At 35.4% G+C, this 19,171-nt stretch overlaps 1 long non-coding RNA gene and 1 pseudogene across 3 annotated transcripts in view; one reads left to right on the top strand and one right to left on the bottom strand.

Moving 5' to 3' along the window:
* Positions 1-19,171, top strand: part of LOC106010867 (uncharacterized) — a 1,054,961-nt gene that overhangs the window by 166,236 nt on the left and 869,554 nt on the right. The gene's annotated exons all lie outside the window — the stretch shown is intronic.
* LOC101701215 (SRA stem-loop-interacting RNA-binding protein, mitochondrial pseudogene) overlaps positions 10,793-19,171 on the bottom strand; it is a 30,051-nt pseudogene continuing 21,672 nt past the window's right edge.

The raw sequence follows: 19,171 nt of genomic DNA, 5'->3' as shown, positions 1-19,171 counted from the left end.
GTAGATTTTTTTTGATCGTGGCTAGTTGGAGTTCTATATGCCTCACTTATCTGTATGTCCAATTCTCCACTTCTGTCTGGGAAGTTTTTTGCTATTACTTCTGTGAACAGATTTTTTATGTCAATTGTTCTTTCTCCTGTGTTGTCATGGACTCCTATCAGTTTTACGTTATTCTTCTTTGCATTATCTAGCAGGTGGTGGACTGATTTCTCATGGTCCCTTACTATTTTTAAGAAATCTGTGTTTTCTTGGTCCTTAACTGAAATCCTGTCTTCCGTATCAGATACTCTATCTTCATATTCCCTTAATCTACTGTGAATGCTTTCAATGGAGTTTTTAATCTGTTGGATATCTGTTGAATCTGTTGAATCTGTTTCATAGATTCCATTTCTTTCTTGTGTTGGCTGATCATGGTTTCCATTTCTTTCTTATGCTGGGCATTCATGACTTCCAGCAAATCTCTGAGCTCATCTAATTTTTTAAAATCTGTTTCTGTTCTAGAGTGTCTAATTATGTCTTTCACTCTGCTCACCATCTCTGTAGATATCTGGGAGAGTATCTGTGTTTTGAATTTTTCTAGAGCCTCATTCATTTTATTACTTACTGTACTATCAGTTCAGGGTGTCCAGGTGATTGGTTGTCAGACTTTTCTGCCTCATTTCCCCCAGAATTTGCCTTTTGTGGGGTGGAAGTCTGAGTTTGTGCCTTACTTAAATGTCTCCTCATTTTTGTTTTTGGTACTGTCCTTGGTTTAATTCCTGGGTTGGTACTTTGCCGTTGCTTATTGTAAGTATGTTTGTTGATGTATTTAGAACATTTATGGGATGATTGATTCTTGGAGATGTCTTCCAGATATAGCTGGTCTTTAGGTTTTGAGTCTCTAATGGCTTTGATGCTATCTCACTTTCCTTATACCAAGAAGGACACATTATTAGATCAATCACAGCACCTTAGCCCAAGTGATACAATCAGCAACACCAAAGCGTCAAGTCCAGCTTAGAAAATGACAATTTGTGGTAGTTATTAATCTATCACCTTTAACTGAGAGAAGTAGAGCAAAATCAAGAACCATCCCTACACATATTTATAGTGAATAAATATAGCTTCAATATAGCAACTTTATCCTTCAGAATGGGGAGGTAGAAGGAGTTGGGTTGGGAATGATAGATAAGTAAGAAGGATACGGGAAGGTTAGAAGTGATGCCATAGGACACAGGTGAGAGAAGGAAAGAGAAGAAAAGAAAAATAAAGAAGAAATACAATTTAGGGCCAGAACAGGAACTCAAAGGGGAGAGGTAGAGAGAAAGAAAAGATAAAAGAAAGAAAAAAGAGAAAAATAAAAATTTGAAAAGAGTAAAAAAAAAGAAGAAAGAAATTAAAAATAAGAGAAAAAAGTAGTGGTAATTTTGAAAATAACAAATAAAAGATAAAACTGAAGGGACTCCTTCAGGGTATGTCTCTGCCATCACAATAAATAACATGGGGAGCAGTGTGCAGGCATAAGTCAATGAGTCTCAGTAAGCCACTTCCAGACCCATGAGATTCAGGCAGATTTTTGCCTGCAAGTCCCAAGTTGAGCTCCCTGTCCTCCTGCAGGGCTGAACTCTGCAAGGTTCTACTGCAGGTTCCAGGTGCCTTTCCCCTGAAGATAGTCCAGGTTCCAATGTGAGGTGATGATCCCTCCAACTTACCAAGTAGGGTGGTCTGGTGTGCCTTTATAGCAGAGATTCTCTTCACTTTTCCAATGGGCTTCAGCTTTCCTCAAAGAGCCTTGAGAGAGGCCCTCTCTCTGTTGTTCACTTCTGCAGCTCAGGACAATAGCCTTTATGTCCCCATGTGCCTCTGTAGTGTGAAACCGGGTAGCTGCACAGCCAGTTGGTCAGAGGCAGGGGTGGGCTCTGTTGTTGCAGGTGCCTGCACGGCCCTGTGGGCAGCTGGTGGGCATGCCTGGGGATCCTTACTAGCTCGTGGTCTCAAGTGAGCTTGGCCTGCTGGACGGAGCTGGGCTCAGTCAGCCTTGAGCGTTTTGCCCAAGTGGCTCTGCCCATGTGGCTCCTCTGGGCACTGGTGTGTGTGCTCAGAGGGTCCTTTCTTTGTCTCCCTTAATCAGTGTTGGTTTGTAATCCATTTTATCTGCAAATAAGATAGCTTCTCCTGCTTTTTTTCCCAGTTCCTTTCACATGGAGTATTGTTTTCCACCCTTTAACTTTCAGTCTATGAGTTTCTTTTTGAATTGTGTTTCTTGTATGCAGCATATTGTTGGATCTTGCTTGACACATTCTGCCAGTCTATTTCTTTTGACTGGTGAATTGAGACCACTAATATCCATGATTATAATTGATATGCATTGACTTATTCTTGTCATGGCCTTTTCCTGTTGTTGGATTCTCCACCTTTGTATTTAATTTCTTTTCTCGAGTGATGGATTCATTCTGTTGGCCTTCATGGGGTTGTGATCCTCATTATCTTTTTCTAGAATATTGTTTAAAATTTTTTGGAGTCCTGGTTTGATACTCACGAAGTTCTTCAAGTGCTCTTTGACATGAAATTATCTTATTTCTCCATCAATTTTGAAAGATAGTTTTGCTAGGTACATCAACCTGGGTTGGAGGTTATTTTCTTTTAGGACTTGAAATACTTCACTCCAGGCTTTCTCGACTTGAGGGTGTGTTGAAAAGTCTGCTGTGATTCTGATGGGCTTTCCTTTGTATGTGATTTGTTTCTTTTGTCTACTTGTAGAACTTTGTTCTGTTTGGTTTCTGAAATCTTAACTACTATATTCCTCTGTGTAGATTTTTTTGATCAGGGATAGTTAGGAGTCCTATATGCCTCACCTATCTGTGTGTCAAATTTGTTTTCCTGCTTGGAGTATTTTCTGCCATTACTTCTTTGAACAATTTTTTTGTCATTTGCACTCTCTCCTCTTTTTTCATTGGCTCCAATCAGTCTTATGTTATTCTTCTGTACACCATCTAGCAGCTGCTAGATTGATTTCTCGTGGTCCCTTATTATTTTTAAGAATTTTTTTTTTCTGTTCACTAATTGTAATCCTGTCTTCTATATCTGAAAATCTGTCCTCACTTTGGCTCATTCTGCTGCGTACACTTTCAGTGGAGTTTTTAATCTCCTGGAAATCTGTTTCATCTATTTTATGGATTCCATTTGTTTCCTATGTTGGAATTCCATCGTGTTCCTTGCTCGTCTATTTTTTTTATCTGTGTCTCCTCTAGATTTATTAAGCATATCTTGCACTGTGGACACAATCTCTTTTGTTACCTGAGAAATTGTTTCTGATTTCATTTTTTCCAGCTCCTCTTTTGTTGGCAGTTCAGGGAGTCCAGGTGGTGCAATATCAGATTGTTCCATCTCATTACCCTTTTGGGGTTGCCTTAGGTGAGCTGAAAGTTTGGTTTTGAGTCCTGTTTACTTGTCTTCTCATTTCAACAGATGCAACTGGCTGTGCTTTCGTTGAGGTGACTCTTTGCTTCCCCAGTGGGCTTCAATTCTCACCAAGCCTCAGAGAGGCCTTCTCTCTGCTGTTCACCACTGCAGCAATTCAGGCGTGATGGGCTTCTGGACACCTGTGCTATGCTGTTTTCAGGGTGGGGTTCTGCCTGGAGCCTGCATGCACTTAGTGCTGGTATCTCGGCAGGCCTCTGACTGGGTCCTGCGTGCCTGTGCACCTGTTGTCTGGGAGGGCCTTTGGCTGGGGGCTGTGCACCTGAGTCACTGTGGTGTGATTGGGCTTCTGGCTGGGGCCTGTACCCACTTAGTGGTGGTTTCTGGGGGGGCCTCTGGCTGAGGCCCAAGCACCTGCTTCACTGTTTTCCAGGTGGGTCCCTGGAAGGGGTCTGTGCACCCTCACCACTGTTGTCTAGGTGGGCCTTTCACTGGGGTCTACATTTACTTACAGGTGGTGTCTAGATGGGCCTCTGGTTGGGACCTGTGCACCTGTGCAGCTATTTTCCAGCAGACCTTTAGCTGGGGCCTGTGTGCCCCTGGCACTGGTGTCTGGACAGGGCCTTGGCTGGGACCTGAGCACTTGTGTTGTCCAGGAGGCTTCAGGCCTTCGTGTAATCTTATTAATGTGTCATTGAAGTATGTTTGCAAGAAGTATATACAGGATTTTGGCATCTACATTTATTAATAATAGTAGCCTGTATTTTGTTTTTTGAATTTTTATCCAATTTTGTTATCCAAAAGATCCTGGCTTAGTAGAATGAATTTAGAAGCATTTCTTGCCTTTGTTTTTCATAGGATACTTTGAGGAACATTGGTTTTATTTCTTCTTTGAAGATTTGGCAAATTTCAGCAATAAATCTGTCCAGTCCAGGGCTTTTCTTTGTTGAGAAAATTTTTTTTTATTGTTTCAATTTCTTTCCTTTTTTATTGCTCTACTTAGGTTTTTTTACCATCCTCTTATTTCAATTTTTAAAAAAATTTTATTTTATTGGTACATTTTAGATTTACAATGTAATGACATTCATCATTGGAAATTTGTACCTTTACATAATCTCTCTTGGTCTTAGTTCAATTTTGATGCATTAAATGTAGAAATGTATTCATTTCTTCTAGATTTTCCAATTTATTTGAGTAGAAATTTTCGAAATAGTCTCTATGATCCTCTGAATTTCAGTGTTATTTATTGTAATAGCTCCTTTTTCGTCTTTAGTTTTATTCATTTGAACCTTTGTTGCTTTTGGTTAGTTTGGCTATTCATCAATCTTGCTATCTTTTAAAAAACCAAATTCTATGATTCATTGATTCTTTGTTTTTTAGTCTATTCCATTACATTCTGCTTGGATCTTTACTATTTATTTCCTCTGTTGGGTTTGGTTTCGGTTTTTCTTTGTTTTTGTAAGACTTTAAGGTGTACTATTAGGTTTGAAATTTCTGTTTTTCTAATATAATAACTCATCTATAAAATTTTTTCTTTAGACTGCTTTCATTGTCATAATAGATTTTGATATATTGTGTTTCAATTATAGTATTATTCTAGAAATTTAAAAATTTCTCCTGTTATTTTGTCAGTGACACACTGAATGTCTAATGATGTATTATCTAATCTCAAGTATTTGTGTAATTTATTATACTGTAGATTTCTACTTTCATTTCATTTTGATCAGATAGGATACATGAGATTAGTTCAATTTTTCTGATTTGTTGAGATTAGCAGTATGACCTAAAATATGGCCTGTTGTGGAGAAAGTTCCATGTGTTACTGAAAAAAAAATGCATATTCTGCTCTTCTTACTTGGAATGATTTGTCTGTTAAATCTATTTGATTTAATGTAGTTTAATTGTAATGTTTCTTTTTCTGGATGACCTAGTCATTTGTGAAGGTGAGATATGGAAATCATCTAGTCTGATTTATTATAATCCAGTGTGGAAAATATATCTAAAAGTGTACCTCAACTTAGTGCAACTGTCCTACATGTTTTATATATTCTTTGGCCTAGTAGTCTAGTTTTCAATCTTCCCAAATAATTAACTTTGTAAGCTCTTATAAGACAAAAAAGGGAATTGAAATGTGTTGTACACATGTACCAATTCCTTACAGTGAATGTAATTATTATGTACTGCAACCATGTACTAATAAAAGTCAAAAATAAAAATAAAAACCCTGCACTCTGAAAAATAAAATTGTATTGGGCTCTGTCTGTCCCCATTTGTTGAGTAGTGTTTGCTTTATGAAATAGGGTGTATTAGCCTTCAGTTCATATATATGTACAATTTTTATATCTTCTTGATGGGTTGTTTCCTCCACCAATATGTAATGACCATCTTTATCTCTTCTAGTTTTAATTCACAGTCTCTTTTGTTGGATCGAGTCTGTTTACTGCTCTTTGCTTTCATAGTCCAGTTGCTTCAGTACCATTTTGCGTCCTTTCCCCGTCAGTCTGTGTTTGTTGTTGAGGGTGAGGTTTGTTTCTTGCTAGGAATATATAGTTGCATCTTGTTTTAAAATTTAATCAGTTGGTCAGTGTCCTTTGATTTGAGAGGTAAGAGCATTTACTTTCAGTGTTGTTATTGAAAGGCATGTCATTTTGTTCTAATGTTTGATTCATTTCTGATCCTCATTTATTTATCTTCTCTACTAATAAAATTTATTCTTTTCTATGCTGTCTCCTGGTTATATTTCTGTTCTGTTTTTAGGATTCTTGTGTCTTCTGCAATGCTGGCTTAGTTATCGTGATTTATTATAGTTTATGCTTATTGTGGTAGGTCTTTATTTTTCCTTTGATTCTGAAAGACAGCTCTGGAGGATTTATCACAATCTATATTAGCTGTTATTTTCTTTCAGGGATTTAAATACATCATTCCGTGCTCTCCTGGCCCTTTTCATTTCTGTTAAGAATTCTGTTGTTATCATGATGGTTTTGACATTGTAAGTGTCATTGTTATTTGCACTATTACTAATGACATATAACGTGCAAAATTTTTCCATTTGCCTTCTTGTCATCTATATATCTTTTTTGTTCTGAATTTAATTTGGGTTAATTTTTTTCTACTTTTTCTTATTTTTTTTGAGACAGGGTCTCACTTTGTGATTCAGGCTGGCCTTGAACTATGTACCCTAGACTGACTTTGAATTTATGGCAATCCTCCTGCTGGAATTACAAACATGTGCCATCACACCCAGCTTAATTTTCTTATTGTTGAGCTTTAAGATATCTTTATATTCATTATGTTTCTGAAAATTACTTTCTCCTGGTCTGTGCCTTGTCTTTTCAGTATATTTTGTAAATTCTTTAGAGCAGAGAGTTTTAATGTTAATGAGGTCTGGTTTATCAGTTCATTCTTGGGCGATGACTTTGCTGTTTTTTCTAAAATGTTATTGCCAAATCCTTAGTCATCTGTATTTTCTCATATGTCATCTTCCAGAGTTTTTATATTTCTATATTTTTTATTTAGTTCTATGATTAATCAGTGTTTTAGAAGGCATAAAGTCTGTATCTGCATTCTTTTTTTAATTTCAAAATCATGCTTCTTTGGTCATGATAAATTTATAATTAGTCTTGAAATCAGGTAAGCACTGTTCTTCAAATTTGTTCCTTTCTTTCAAATTATACTGGCTATTATGAATCTTTTGTTTCTCCATATAAACTTTAGGATCATTTTGCCAATATCTATAAAATAATTTGCCAATATTTTGACTTGGAGAGTTTGAAATCTATAGATCAATAAGGGAAAAACTGACATCTTGGCCAAATTGATACTTTCAATCTAATAAATATCTCTGCACTTATTTAGTTCTTCATTGATTTATCAGTTTTTCCTGCATATAAATCTTATACATATCTTGTACATATTTTGTTAGATTTATGTCAAAGTATTTAATTTTGGGATATGCTAATTTAAATAGCATTCTGTAGATTTCAAAGTCTACTTCTTCATTACTGATGTATTGGGAAGTGATTGATTTTTGTATCTTAACACTATCTTGCAACCTTGATTTTAGGAGAGATAGTTTAGTTCATTCTTTTGGATTTACTACATGCTTTGTAGTTCTCAGGGTACAAGTTTTCCATTTATTTTCTTTATTTTTGAGTATATTTGGATATATTTGTAAATGAAATTACTTTCTTAATTTTATTTTTTATTTCTTCACTGCTAGTGTATAGAAATACAATTGAATTTTTGAATATGAATTTTATATCCTCATGACAATACTTGAAGTTATTTGTTGAGAATTGTGTGTCTGTATGATCCTATTACCTATTGATAAAAAACAGTTTTACTTCTTCCTCAAGTTAGGTACTATTTCTATTTCTCTTGATCTCCCATTCTTATACTTTTTGCTTTATTGTACTGACTAGAACCTCAAGTAAAATGTTTAATGGCACTATTGAGTTTGGATATCTGCCTTCTTCCCAACCTTAGTGGGGAAGCATTCACTCTTGTATAATTAAATATGGTGTTAGCTATATGTGTTTTTGTAAGGTTAAAATACTGAGCCCTTTATTAGTAAGAAAAAATTCCTTCCTCCTTCTTCCATCTTTTCTTCCCTTTCTCTTTTGTCCCTCCCTCCCTTCTTTCCTTTCTTCTTCCCCTTCTTCCTTTATTCTCCTCTCCTCTCCTGTCCTCTTCTCTCCTCTTTCTTTCTTTTGATAGATAGTTTGGTTTTTATTGTTGAACTTGTTTGGCAGAGTACAGCACTGCCCTTACCACCATTGACCACCCCCTGGATGATAAGAAGAAACAGGCACCACAGAACTTACAAATAGTTCTTTCTTGCTACTTTGTTCCTTACAACATAAACCCAGTGTGTTCCATCTTCCAACATGAAGTACAAACTTCAATTCACAGATTTCGTCAGAAGTGAGAGACAGTCATAGTTGAAGGCACTTTAATCAAGGAAGAAACCACTCAAAGCTAGAGCTGTTCTTTCTCTGGTTACTCTAGTAAATCTAGACAGCACTCTGTTGAAGAATAAACAATGCTGGCAGTTGGGGTTCACACATTGACTAAGACATGTATAAGGATTTTCTTGGTCAAATTTCTTACTAGGGCTTTTAACAGGGTCAATGAACAGCTGACATAGTATGGACTGTTTTCTGTACACAGACTCCTTTTTCTTGAGCCACTCCATTACCTTGTTATTACCACACACATGCACAAAGTAGAAAGGGACCTCCAGGGCAAGGAAAGAGGCCAGTGCCAAAGACTGAACCAGTGTCTCCTGCAGGTATGGTCAAGATCCCCTCCTGCAGGCATATGACTGCCTCATTCACAAATCTTATAACCAGGTAGAATAGGGTGTCTGCATCAGAGGAGACCTTAGATTTTGCAGCCTGCCTCAGGCTCACCAAGCTATTGTCAATGAGTGAAATTGAACTCTTTTTCTTTGAATCCTCCTACTAGACATAAAAGCTGCTTTCAGACATGTGACCCAGGAAGCCCTTAGATACCATCTGTTTCACCTAAAAACCATTTCCCAAAGGCTTTACCACATGTTTTGTTACATCCATTCCCACTTCATATGCCAGGTTAGCAGCACTCACAAGAAAAACAAAGATTGTATCTAGGAATCTAGCTTCTTAGCATCAACCACTTCCTGGAGTACTTAACGTAACTACAGATATCATAGATACAAGACAAGTGGTAGGATAGAAGCCAGGTCTGTCCTTAACCACAAGACCTTCCCCTACTTGAGACTAATTGTTGCAGTTGACCATCCTTCGATATTTATTGTTATGATTATCTCAGCAGCTGTATCTTGTCCATGGGAGAGAAAAACTACATGCCAGTCACCTCATATATTTCTCTTATAGCAGCAGTGACATTGATTGGGAGAGCATATATGTCACTGGCAAAGATACATTGATCTGGGGTTAACACTTTTACTTCCTTTAGCACTCTGTGCTTGAGTCCAGGGTCTTCAAAAACAGCTGCAATCACCCCATGGGGCTTTGCAAACCCTAATAATCACATTACCCAGTCAAGTAGTTTAAGATATAATAAGATGCAATCCCTGTCAAATAAGGTTAAGAGTTATCTTCTTTATTTTATCTTTCAATCTTTTGAACATTTGTTGCTGTACTTGACCCAGCCTGTCCTGTAGCTTTTATTAAAGTATAGTTTACAGACCCTTGTTCATGAAGATTTGAGCAGTGCCAGCTCCCATTTGCCCTCCACCATGAATAACTATATGCCTAATATGCTTCTGTGGAGTTTCAAATTTGTTTTTCTTGCTCAGGACCTGACCATGATAATGTTCCATCAAGGCCTTTAATTCTTTGGTCATTACTAGCTGTCTAAATTTTTGAGATTCATCATCATAACCAGCTCTATTCCCTTACAAAGCTTCAGCCTTTACCACATAGTTTATTATAAGAGGGGCTGGATAAAGGCCTTTGTCCTGCCTCCACACTTTTTCTTCTACCTTTTTGTACATCTGTTGCCTGACAAATGGGATTGTCATGATATATAATGTCAATTATCACTATTTCCAACAATATCTTATCTTTCTTTGAGGACATGTTGTTGGCTAGTCCTTTGGCCAAAGTACCTGCATTTTCTTCTAGGTATTCATTTGCCCATTCCTCTAAAGGTTTGAATTCTGGTCCCACCATTAGTCAATCAGTCCCATTTTCTTTGTGGTACCTGCAGTAATGTTTCCACCAACATCATGTCACAAGCATAAGATTCAGTCATATTGGGCAGTCTTTGTGTGCCTCCTCCTGGTAAGATGTAAGCAAGACTTCAGAGCCACCTAATACTGTTTTCTGCCTTTGTGACTATTTTGTGTTGGCATGAAAATGGTAAGTTCTTGTCTTCTTCCCAAGCAGGTTCCACTGATGACAGGCCCAGCAAGTTGTGGATTTTCTATGTTTCTCAACAGTGCTCTGTCTTTCCTGTGATTATAACAGATCTTACAAATGGCTAACGTGTTGATATCAGCACTTGCAATGAAGCAGCTTAGCTTTTTTGAGATAAGCATGGTACTTCTGATTTGATCAGTCAGATTTAGTTCATTACTTCTACAGTTTCATTGTGATTGTTTTTATTCAGTGTACATATCTTTGAATTGAGTTAATTTGAGTAACTGCCACATCCTTTTATACTGAATAGTTTATTACATGGGTTTAAATGAGCAAAGCAGAAAATTCTGTAGAGTTGTGAGAATCATATATAACTTGGGGAGGGGAGAATCCTGAAGGCAGTGAAGTGGCTGAGAGTGCAAATTGCCTGGAAAGCTACCACCTTTAGCCAGAGGATGTATGTGGAGATTTCTTCTCTTCTCTTTTTTCTGATTTGTTGAGTTTTGTTGTTTTTTTTGTGAGTGTTTATTTAATGGGTTTAATCATCTCAGAAATCTTTCTCTTCATCAGATGTTTGATCCCCTTGCAAAATTTTTGGGTTTTGAATTTGAACGTAGACTTTTACTCCATCAATTACATAATTTTCATGTTGCACTGCATACTGAAGTGCTTCTTCTGAAGAAAAGTAAATCCAACACATACCTTTATAAAAGCCAGTCTCTTTATCAAAAGGAACAATGCACTTTCGTATATGGCCAAACTGAGCAAAGTGTTTTCTCAGCTCATTGGCTGTTGCAGTCAAAGGAATTTTCCGGACAAAAGCAACCTGCCGAGTAAAATTCGTACGCAGCGCCAGGGTACCCCTCGCTAACGGAGGCTGCCATCTTTAGACTTGAGTTTTGTTTTTTAATGAATGGCTATTGGAATCTACCAAGTCTTCTTCTCCATCAATTAATATAGTTTTTGTACTATATTGTACTAATACTGTCCATTATTATAAGTGATTTTTGTAAGGTAAACCAACCTTGTTTTCCTAGTATAAATTCCAGTTGGTCATAAGTATAATACGAAAGAATCAAATATATAATGTTTCTTATAAAAAGTAGTATTTTATTAAGAATTTTTTGCTTCTAAACACTTATGAGGGCTTATAATTTTCTTCTCTTGTGATATCTTTGATTTTGGTTTCAGAGTAATACAATAGACTCAGCAGTATTTTTTTTCTTTCTGAAAGTTTGTGAAGAATCAGCCTTATTTGATCATTAAATATGTTAGAATTTTTTAGTGAAGCCATATTTTTATTTTTAAGTGGTCAAATCATAAAAATATTTGCTTGTATCTAAAGTTATGGTTCCACATTAGTTTCTGAATAAAATCCAAACACCTTGCCAAAGACTACAAGACTTGATGCAATAGAGAACATGTCTCCATGCAATCTCCCATTCTGCCATTTTCTTCTTGCATAGTATACTTTAACCATATTGACCTTTTTATATACTGGAAAACTCTAATTTTAAGGCATTTTCATTTGATGTTCTTTCTAGTTTGGTCTTTCTCATCAATTATATGTTAGTTCAAATGTCCCACAAAATTCATTCTACTCTATTCAGTCTTATTGCTGTCCTAATGGCTCTTAACCCTTCACTGCTCCATTTTTCCTAACACTGTCCATTATTTGAAATTCTTTTTTATTTATTTAGCATTTATTTTCTGTCATTTTTCCTTCAAACATAGGATCTACAAAGGCAGATACATTGCCTTTCCCACTTGTTGCTTTATCCCTTGACCTCAAACAGTTCCTGCAAGTTACTAAAACCTTAACCATTATTTATTTGTACAGTAAATGAATGAAACAACTTACTTCAGGATCTTGCCGACTTTTGGAAAGATAATTAGAAAGCATGATTGTTTCCGACAGTCCTTAACCAAAAACCTTAAAAATAGATAAAAATAACTTGATAGAAATCATTAGAGATTCATTTTTTTATTGCAGTCCTCCCTTTTTTTGACAGATAATAATTGTACATCTGTAGGAGGTATAGTATGATGTTTAAGTAAATGTATACATTATTATTACTATTATTATTATTATTTTTTTTTGGTACCGGGGATCGAACTCGGGTCCTTGTGCTTGTGCAGCAGGCGGTGAAACCACTGAGCTAAATCCCCGGCCCCAAATGTATACATTATTGATTTACTTGGGACATTTAGATTTTCTGTTCAAAGATTTACTATTTCTTTTTGATAAGAATATTCAAATTTTTCTCTTCTAACAATTTTGAGTCACTCAATATGATATTGTTGACTATAATTACATATCTGTGTAATAGAACACAGAACATATTCCTTCTACTGGGCTGTGACTTTGTCCACATTTATCAATTTTCCCTACCCTTCCTCAACCCTTCTTGTCCTCTAGTAACCACTGTTCTCTTCTCTACTTCTATGAGCTCAGTTTTTTTAAACATCTATTTTTGTTGGCAAATATCATTTAGAAAAGTATGGTATTAGTGGTGTCACCACTGTATATGGTCATATTTGACATAAGAAATCATGGAATTGGTTGTGATCTTCAGGCTGGTTTCCTTCCTTCCTTTAACCCAGAATTACAGTGATTAAATTAATCCTTCCTTGTGTTCATTTTATAAATCTCAAGAGAACAGTATTCCATAACATTTCGGCATAACCTATAGTAACCTTAAACATCTTACACTTAAATTTTTTTCTCACATTCTTCAGTTGTTTAAAATAATAATTGATCTCTAATGGAAGATACAAGGCAATTCCCATCATCTTAATAAAAAGATCCCCTAAAGTTTGTGGCTTTCTAGGAATATAGATCAAATCATATAATATCCACATATAATATTTCAGCTAGAAATTTAGTTTTGTATTTATTTTTAAAAATCTCAATATAAAGTATTAATTGATAAATCTTGCTTTTTTCTATTCCTACATGTCATTGCATGGTGTATTTGAATTTGTTTCCGTTATTTACTTCTTTAGTGTCTTCATCATCATTTTAACTTATCTTTTTGGTTATCTAATACCATTTTCCTTCTAATACATTTGTAAAGTATATTATTTTATCTTCAGAATTGTGTGAGATACATCAATTTTGCAATTAGCTTATCAGACTGTCACTAAAAGTTGTATTTCCAGCTACAAGTAACTATTTGCATAGAATTGGTTTCTACTTTTTCATTTTTTTATTGTATATTTATTAGCACACCACTTTGAATATGGATGCTACCTTTGTTTTTGTATCATCTTTAAAAATTGTATTTCTTAGACCATAGATTTTTTTCAAATGGTGGTATCATATTCGAGGTATAATTATTGGGTATATACTTAATTTTTGTCTTGTCTTTTTTTAAAATCAGTTCCATGAGTTTACATTATTAAGCTTCCCAAATTGGTATAGATTACAGACTAGTTCATCTTCCCTGTACTATACATGATTGCTTAAAATAAATGCTAATAGTGCTTTTTAAGGTAAAATATTCTAAAAACTCTCAAACATAGTGTTACTTTTCTCTTTGTATAAGACCACAAGGGGAGAAAAATTGTGCTTTGAATTTACCCAGATAGGGAAATTAAAGACCATATTCTTATCCATTAAAGAGTTTTCAAGCTGCAGGACTATAACAGTATTTTTGTTTTATTTCTAGTTTCTTTGATGTAGTGTTTCTCTCATATCTACTTTTATTTTTATTATTTATTTATTTATTTGCTTAAATTCTTTTATTGGTACATTTTAGGTATACAATACATTTACATTTATCATTGTGTGCTTGTACCTGTACATGATGTATCTTGGTTTTTATTTTTTCCCCATTACCTGTGCACCCTTCACCCCCTCCACCCTTCCCTATTTACATAGACTTCATTTCCATTTTATTTCTTTTTTCATAATTTTTCCTTTCTCTTCTTTTCTTTTCCCTTCCCCTCCCACCACCCCTACCCCTTTGGACCTTTCTTCCTATTTCAAATTATCAATTATTCATTTTAATCATTTTAACTCTTATTTACACTTTTAGTTTCTCACACTAGAGAAACTATTCGGTATTTACACATGTATGTCCTATTTCACTTAAGAGTATGGCCTCAAAATGCATCTATTTAGTTATAAATGACTCTAGTTTCTTGATCTTTATGGCTGAGTAGGACTCCATTTTATTAAAAAAGCCCACATCTTCTTTATCCAGTTTCCAGGTATTGGGCAATTGGGGTGTTTCCAAGCTTTAGCTATTACAAACTGTGCCAGTATAAACATCAGTGCACATATATCTCTGTGGTAGGATTCTTTTAATTCTTTTGGGAAGATCCCCAGCAGGGGAATAGCTGGGTCAAATGGGACCTCTAGTCCTAGTTTGTTGAGGTATTTCCTTGCTGATTTCCACAGTCATTGCACCAGTCTGCACTCCTACCAACAATGGAGAAGGGTTCCTTTCTCACCACACCCCTGCCTGCATTTGTTATTGGTTGATTTCTTGATAGCAGCCATTCTTTCTGGGGTGAGGTAGAATCTCAGTGTTGGTTTCATTTCCACCTCTCAAATGACCAGTGATGTTGAACATTTTTTCATATGCTTATTTGCTGCTTTTACTTCTTTGTCTGAGAAATGCCTCTTCATTTCAGATGCCCATTTGTGAGTTAGGTCTTTAAATTTGGGGGATCTGATTTTTTTTCAGTTCTTTATATATTCTAGTAGTAGTCCTTTGTCTGAAGTACAGCTGCTAAAATTTTTTCCCACACTGTAGGTTGTCTCTTAGCTCTGTTGGTGGTTTCTCTTGCAGTGCAGAAGCTTTTAATAAGATGAGATCCCAGTTGTTGATTCTTTGTGCTAGTTCCCATGCTACTGAGCTTTTGTTCATAAAGTCTTTTCCTATGCCAATGTCTCCAAGAGTTCTACCTAACTTATCTTTTAGACTGTTTAGTGTTTCTGTCTTAATATTTAGATCTTTAATCCATTTTGATCTTAGTTTAGTGCATGGTGATAGGTATGGGTCTAGTTTTAATCTTTGGCAGGTTGAAATCCAGTTTTTCCAACACTATTTATTAAATAGGCTATCTTTCCTCCAATGAGGGTACTTGGCTCCTTTGTCAAAGATGAGGTGGCCGAGTATGTCTGGAGTTGTTTCTGCATCTTCTAATCTATTCCACTCATTCTCAGGTCCGTTTCTTTGCCAGTACCATGCTGTTTTTATTATGGTAGCTTTGTAGCATTGTTTCAGGTTGGTGATTGTGATACCCCCTGCCATGTCTCTGTTGCTTAGAATTGCTTTTGCTATTCTAGGTCTCTTCTCATTCCAAATGAATTTTTGGAATGAGAATTTCCAAGTGAATTTTCTGTGAAGTATATTGTTGAAATTTCAATTGGGATTGCATTATATCTATATAGTAGTTTTGGAAGTATGGCCATTTTCACTAAATTGGTTCTTCCTACCCAGGAGCAAGGGATGGCTTTCCGTTTTCTTCTATCCTCTTTGATCTCTTTTTTCAGAGTGCTGTAGTATTCAGTGTAGAGGTCTTTTGCTTCCTTTGTTAGATTAATTCCTAGATATTTCTTTTTTTGGCTATTGTAGAAGGAATTGTTTCCCCAATTTCTCTCTCAGTGAGTCTGTTATTTGTGTATAAGAAGACTATTGTGTTTTGAATGTTGACCTTGTATCCAGCTACTCTACTGAATCTGTGAAGTAAGTGTAGAAGTCTTTTGGCCCTTTTTTGGGTCTTCTATGTAAAGTATCATATCGTCAGCAAATAATGACAGTTTAAGTTCTCCCATTCTTACCTTTATTCCTTTTATTTCTTTCTCTTTTCTAATTGCTGTGGCTAATGTTTTCAAAACTCTATTGAATAGGAGTGATGATAGTGGTCATCCTTGTCTTATTCCTGATTTTATCATGAAAGTTTTCAGTTTTTGACTATTTAGTATGATGTTGGCTGTTGGTTTTTCATAGATAGCCTTAATCAGGTTGAGATAAAGACCTTCTATTCCAAATTTCTTCAGGTTTTTTTTTTATCATGAATGGGTGTTGGATTTTATCAAATGCCTTTTCTGAATCTATTTAGATAATCATATGGTTTTTGTCCTTGCCCTTTTAATATATTGTATTACATTTATTGATTTATGAATGTTGAACCATCCTTGCATCATGATAAATCTGACTTGGTTAGGGTGTATGATGTTCTTGATGACCCTCTGTATTCTGTTTGCCAGTATCTTGTTGAGGGTTTTTGTGTCTATGTCCATTAGGGAGATTGGCCTATAGTTCTCAGACAGAGGAATTCTTAAGCATTTGAAAGAAGCGTTTTAAAAAACTTTTAGCTTTTCAAGGAAAATTATGAAATTAAACATTCGATTTTTTTTTCTTGTACTGTCAAAGCAAGTTGCTTGGTGGTCCATATATAAGTTTTGGGATACTGGTAACAATTCTTAGGTGCTTGACCAAACTTCATCTATGCAACTTTTAATGAGTTTGGAGTACTGTTTCTCTGATCTACATGGGTAGACACGGGGGTATTGCTAAAATAGAGATTTTGAATTAGTAGTCTTTTGTTGTTTCTGAGAGTTCTGTATTTCTAACAAGATCCCAAGTATTCTCTCTCCTGTGAATCTTATAGTACATTGTGAGAAGCAGAAGCTTAAATGACCAGAAAGATCCCAGGCAATATTCAATAATATGCATCTGAATATTACTTCAGAGGGCACTGTGAGCATTTCTTGAAATATGTTTTGGTTGTGGCTGACTTCTGCATATAAATTATGTGCTGAATTTAATTCATAATGGTATAAATGGTTTGGTTGATTGCCTTTATATAGCTTTGTAGAAGATTTGTGGTTAGGGCCAGGGATTTAGCTCAGTGGTGCCGCTGCCTGCCTTGCAAGCATAAGGCCCTGAGTTTGATCCCTGTTACCAAAAAGGGGGGGTGGGAAGAATTTGTGGTTAGAGTATGCTAATGGTAGCTAGATTTGAATATATGTATACTAGTATTCATTCCTTAGAAAGCCTTGCCACACATGTATCAGGGAATCTATTTTCAGAGGATATTCTGAAATCTTCCATTGAACTTAGAGTACAGGGACACACAGTTTCTGAGTACTAAACTGTAAATAAAATATTTTTTTAAAAATCTTTAACTGAGGAGTCCCTTGCCAGTCAAGTTGATAGACTAATTAGGATATAGTGGTACATTTATATGTAATGAAAGGTAGGTTAGTCTTTCGGCTAGTTAAAAGGTTTTTTTCTTTCTTTTGGTACTGGGGATCGAACTAGGGTCCTTGCGCTTGCACAGCAGGCAGCGAAACCACTGAGCTAAATTCCCATCCCTTAAAAGGTATTTTTTAATAGGCCTGTTCCAAGATTTTATTTCTTTTCTTCCCTGCCATCCTTTTCCCCCTCTGTTCCAAGCAGCAACTCTGTGGTGGTCTTCTATAATATAAAAAGGGAAAACAAATTTTATTTTGTGAAGAGAGAGATAAAGTACTGCTGTATGGACAAAATACCTTTTTAATTCTAGGCATATTTTAATTGAAATTCTTATTGAGGTAATTGTGGATTCATATGTGGTTGTAAGAGATAAGATAGATCTGTCTATGCTGGAAATGAAGCCCACCAAAATAAGAGCACACAGAAGTAAGTATTCAGAGTTTGCTAGAGGAAGGGAGAGAGCAACGATCATATGCATATTTTTGGCAGAGCTTCAAAGGCAGATCAGGGAGTAGGGACATTTTATAATAGAAAAAAAGGGAAGAACTCCAGTGTTCTTTGAAGGTTAGTGGTGCCAAGAAACTGGAAGTAGTTACCTAGAAGTAGAGCATCTTGGGTCATGGGCTTGGAAGGAATATTTGACTTTCTCTCAATCCTGAATCATGAGGGTAGCAAAAAGGAAAGCTGGAATACTGATCTTTCTAAGCAAAATACTCTAGAGTTAGAGATAGACCATAATTCTATTATCATGTATATCTTCCTATTATCCACTTACACAGGTAGTTGCATTCCATAGCTAATCTATTAGCATGGCACATAACTTTTGTCATCTTGATATTTTAAAATTTGATGTCCATTGTGTCAGTCTCTTTTTTTGTATCTTTTAAAAGAAGGTCTTCCTATCTCATTTTAAAATGTTTCTTCTCACAGTCTCATTGTATTTTGTTATACTCCTTTGATGCAGAAGTTATGATGGACATATTCTGGTTCAGGCCTACTCTCAGTTTAGGTGTCTTGACTTTCTTTTGGCTATTTATAAGAGGTTGAAAATATTGTTAGGAAAATCAAAGTACCTCTTAATCCATGCCAATATCACTTGATTATGATTCATGTGGACTGCTCCACCTTAAATTCTGCAAGTACGTGTAATCCCAGAAACAGACTTGTAAAGAGAATGTATATGTGAATAATAAATTCCAGATAGAAGTCAACTCCAAATATTCAGATAGACTTTAATTCTGCCCAAGACATATTTAAAAAGCCAAATTTAATGATTCTAAGTATATCTAATTTCAAGCTGTCACCTTAAAACAGAGTTAGTATCTATTTCCTGTAGAAACGAAACACTGCATGATATTTTTTTACAGTGAATGTTACTTAGAGAAAAGATTTACCCTATAGCTCTGGGGTCATATGGAAAATATTTGGAAGCTTACAACTTTGGCAGTTCACCAAAATTTAGGAGTATTAATGTTTTCATTTCCTAATAAAAATGTAAATTTATTGAAACTCAAATAGATTATGTCATTTGAAGAGATAGGATAATGGAAAAAGGAATATAATAACCTTGAAATTTTAAACTATTGATTATGGAAACACTTCACACTAAAATAATTCAATATAATAATTAGTTGATCTAGTTTTTCTTGCTATTGTGTTTATAGTTCATACAGAAGTATTTTAAAGCATAAT

The sequence above is a fragment of the Heterocephalus glaber genome, unplaced genomic scaffold (assembly GCF_053883595.1).
Source record: "Heterocephalus glaber isolate CG9 unplaced genomic scaffold, H.glaber_assembly_v1.0 deba00001523, whole genome shotgun sequence".
NCBI classification, from domain to species: Eukaryota; Metazoa; Chordata; class Mammalia; order Rodentia; family Bathyergidae; genus Heterocephalus; species Heterocephalus glaber.
The sequence above is the reverse complement of the archived record's forward strand: the minus strand, read 5'-3'. Positions and strand labels throughout refer to the sequence as shown.